The sequence below is a fragment of the Cannabis sativa genome, chromosome X (assembly GCF_029168945.1).
Source record: "Cannabis sativa cultivar Pink pepper isolate KNU-18-1 chromosome X, ASM2916894v1, whole genome shotgun sequence".
Taxonomy (NCBI): domain Eukaryota; kingdom Viridiplantae; phylum Streptophyta; class Magnoliopsida; order Rosales; family Cannabaceae; genus Cannabis; species Cannabis sativa.
In genome coordinates, this window is record NC_083610.1 from 9353954 (window position 1) to 9358667 (window position 4714).

Genomic DNA, 4714 nt, shown 5'->3' on the forward strand with positions numbered 1-4714 from the left:
TTTGACTCTTTTCAGTTCTCAGGCTTCAGACTTGGATTCTTCCTTACTTTTTGGATCAAAATACTAAGAGATTGTGAGTTGGAAAAAACTTGGCAGGATCCAAACACCCATTCTGGAGCTCACAAAGTCAACCTGGACGCAGGGTTAGGGATCTTTCCTAGAGTTGACTATTATGAAAGGTCCCTAACCCTGGGAAGTTACTTTTAAATATTGTTGTCCACATCATCAGGGTTAGTTTTTGAGTAAACAGTGTTAGTCATAGTTATGTGGATATCAAAAAATTTATTCTTAAAGCATTTGAATTTCTGCCTAAAAAGCATATTGAGAATCTGTTTAGTTTACTATGGGCTCTCTAGAATGAAAGAAATGCAAGCCTTTTTGGGAAAAGAAAAGCTTGGATGCCTTATAAGGATGTCTTTAACTAGGTTGTTTCATTTTGCATAGGTACAAAGAAAAACAAGTTCAAAGAATTCATAGCAAAGCTAAGGTTGTCATGCCAGAACCCAAGGCAAGGTAGACTCCTCCCCAAGAGGAAGCTTAACATTAAATGCGAATGCAACCATTGCAAACATAATGGTAAGATTAGGGTTATACATAAAGTTTTATAAATCGCCCAACCCGAATAATCTTCTCAAATCAAATCAAAAATTGAAAAACCTAACGAAAATATAACCCACCCAATTTGTATATTGGACAGATTGAAAATAATACTAATCCGCCCAATAAACCCAAACTAACCCGACCAACCCGATTAAGAGAGTTTTAATTCAAATAATGTTTATTTGATGGTAGTTGTTGACCGAGATTTTCGGCAACTATTAAATATAATTATAATATTGAGCTGTAAGAAAGCGAGATGAGGATTTTTACGTGGTTCGGGCGTTAATGAGCCTTAGTCCACGAGTCTTTGTTATTAATGGATGTATTTAATACAGATTCCACGCTTGAGGGAATGTTACCCTTATAAATACAGAGAATGTTCTTGGTGAGTATTTGCTCTTCTTGCTTATATGCAACCCAAGATTCTCGATCCCATTAAATGAGTTTTGAGGGGGTATTTATAGTGCTTTGGTGGGGTGATCCCTAGAATTGTTCTTACAAACGTATCTGTAAGTATCCATAAAGTTGGGTATTCCCAATGAATATACCATGGGTAATGCATGGTCAAATCCCTAGGTGCCGTAGGGTTTTTATGAGGAATGTCCTTTTTGCCTTGTGATTGACGTGACTCTTCGCAGGGTAGCCGTCGCTAGACTTAAATGATCATTAGTGTGGCGCTGCTGTTTGGGGGTTGTGCCGTCAGACTTTATTGCGTGTTGCAGTCCCAACACGCTTCCTCCCATGCAGCATTAAATGCGACTTGATTGCTCAGGAGAGGCCTGACACATCCCGGAGAGGCTTCATGCTATGCGAGCGTCCGGGAGCACCTTGTGCTCCGGGTGCCTCCTCCGGGACCTATGCCCAGGGTGCTTCCTTGTGGCATACAAAGACTTAACAAATATTTACAAGTAATCTGATCCACGTGTCCCTGTTTGATTGGTCCACGTATTTTGGGCGAAATCAGGGGCAACATTTACCCCCCAAGCCTTGTTTACTTGGAAAGTAAACCAAGGCTTGCTCAGGTGCCTCCGGTTGACTCCTCGGTTCCCTGGCTCAAGCTCAGAGCGGGTGGGGGCACATTTAATGATGACATTTAATGCAGCGATTCGCTTTTTGCAGAGGCGTCTCCGGCCGTGTCCTCGGTTTCTCGGCACGAGTTTGGGGCGCGTGAGGGTGCCTCTAATGATGGCATTAAATGCAACGATTTGCTTTTTTGCAGAGGTCGATTCGTTTCATGCCCTTTGATTGATGCGGCGCATTAATGGTGTCAGACGGATACTCAAACGTTTCCACCGCCTTTATGGCAACTCAATCTGACCCGTTGATCTTCGGGTATTTGAATCGTGCATTTCCCCCACCGTACGATTAGTAGGTGGTGACGCCCGTTCCTCATGCACTTTTGCCTATAAAAGCCACCATCTTTCCTTCATTTCGGTTACTTTCCACTCTTTGCTATTTTTGCTCGAATTTCCCAGAGAGAAAATTCTTCAAAAACAGCACGAACCCTCTGAACACTTCGCCATTTTTTCCAGTTTTTCCTTGTTCGCTATCATCAGTCCTTCTCGTCTTTACCCGACTACACTCAGGACCCCCAGTTCAACACTTTACTGTAAGTTTCTTGCATCCTTATGACATGCTTTCACTTGCTTTGTTTGCTTTTTCTGGGTTCGCATTTTGAGATTTCTGGGTATGCAAGTGTTTAGGTTCTTCAGGTGTTCTGTTTTGTGTTTATTGCTTTAGTAGTAGGACCGCCATTATCATGCCTCTGTTATTATCGTGCATTTTTGTTGAAGAAAACCATATGTTCTTCGTTCAACGGTTGCTTAGGGCATAGAATGGGGGCTTTTTCCTTCTGTTTCCCTTACTGTGTAAAACCACTTTTTTGCGATTTTACTGCACCCGACACTTGTTCAGGGAATCTTTCTAGGGTTTCCCATGTGACACGTGTCCGGAGGGGGCCTCTTTCCAGCGGTAGGGGACCCCCACTCCCTTTTTCTTGACTTAGGGTTTGGTATGGGACCTAACTGCTGGAATTTTCTCTTTCTTTTTTTTGTTTTTCACAGAATACAAAATGTCTGCCTCTGGTTCGAAATCTTCGAAGAAGAGCGGGAAACGCACGACCACTTTGGAGGAGGTTTCCCTGGGACCCGTTGCCCAGGAGGGGTACAAATCCCGAGCGACCGGGTGGGAAGCGGCTGAGCTTCATTCCACCCTAACATGTCCTCACCAGCTGGAGAATATTATAGACGTTGCTGGGATCAAACCTTCCACTTCAGGGACCTATCACCGGCCACCTCGCGACTCGGAGACGCCTAATCACAATTACGACGGCTTCAGGGCCTGGAGCCAGACACACCTGATGGCCGGTGCCATGCTCCCGCTTCAAGATTATTTTGTTAATTTCCTTGTATTTGTCGGCCTTGCGCCTTACCAACTCATTCCTCAAGCTTATCGCCTGCTTTCAGGCTTATTTATTTTTTATACCGCCCGCGGATGGGGATCTCCCAGCCCGGCGGAAATTTTATATTTTTATGAACTTGTATCCGTCCCCAAGAAAGGGGACAAACTTAAGGACGGTTTCTATGGGTTCCGGATCCATCCCGCTAACGAGTGGGTGGTTCCGTATAATAGGCAGACTCACGTTAAGGAGTATCGCCATCGCTTTTTCTTTTCCTCCGGGTTCAGGGCAGTGGATCACCCGGAGCTCCTTACTGAGTGGGTGAGGATCCCGCCCTATCAGCGGACGGCCCCTACTCAGACTTTCCTCCGGAGGGCCCAAGCCTTTGCCTCCTACGACCGCGCCGATCTCGATGTCGGGGGTCTGGTCACCACGGAGAACTGCAGGAAGGCCAAACTTATCCTTCCGCATCAATCCGTGGAGGACTCTAACCTCTCACGGGTCATCTGTCCCAATGTAAGGGCGCCGGTCGCGGAGAAGGCCTTCCGGGACGAGCTGATTGCCACGGCAGAGAAAAAATATCAAGACTATCTCTACCAGAAGGCCCAGGAGAAGGCATACTCTCAGGCTCAGGCTGCCTCTGGGAGGGGGCTTCGCGTGGGGAGCCCGGTGGTGCGGAGGAGCCAGGCGATTGCCGGGAAGTCCGAAGCTAAATTTTTTGACAAGATTCTTCAAGAAGAGATTGGGGATCGTCCTGCTAGGAGGCCCCTTCGTATTGAGGATTCTTCGGAGAGACAAACCCCCCGGCCACAGCCTTCGGTCCCTGAGCCAAACTCGGGGGCTCCTGGTGCTAGCACCTCCGGTGCCGGCGGTAAGTCTCCTTTGATAATTCGTTATGTTCCTTCCGTTGGTGAATACGCCAGTCATAGGCCTGTAGGGTTCGACGAGCGTCTTCATAGGTTTAGGATGCCATCGACCCGGTGGGGGGATCGTTTGAAGGAATTTTATTTCTCAAACTTAGGAGATTTCCTAGGTCGGTCCCGGATGGGCTCTGGCCCTCCGGAACCTATTCCCTTAGGTCCTTCAGCTTACATAACGTCCAGCTGGTTCCGGCCTTCGGACAGTTATCTCGGAGATGATGTTGCCAGCATTAAAGTTCAGGACTTTGCTAGGGCCGAATTAGGAAGTTCGGGTAGGAGTAGCTTATTTGTTGTATCTTGTATAAGTGGTTCCCCACAGATATCTAACACTTGCTTATTTTGTGAAACAGGTGTCTCCATGGATGCCATCTTGGAACAGCTTGCCGGAGTTCACACTCCCGTGGCTCCTCCGGCCTTTACCTCTTCCCCCCCGGCCCCTTCCCTGAAGGTCTCTTCCAGCGCTCCCCCCGACACTATTGATTTAGTGGATGACGAGGAGGTGCTTCCGGGAGAAGGCCAAGGGAAGCAGTGGGACTTCTCTGAGGAAGTCGCTGAGGGTACGGGAGAGCTCCGAGCCCTTCCGGAGGAAGCTAAAGAAGGCGAAGAGGAGCCCAAGGTGGCTCTGATTCGTAAGCGCAAGGGCAAAATGATTGCCGAATTCCGGGAAAAGAAGAAGAAGCTTGATGCCGTGTTAGAGGCACGTATCGGACCTCGCCTTCCTCCGCGCGCTGACTGAGCTGCTGTACAACCGACCCAGTGTAACCAAGATTCCACCCGCTTCTTTTATTATTCTCTT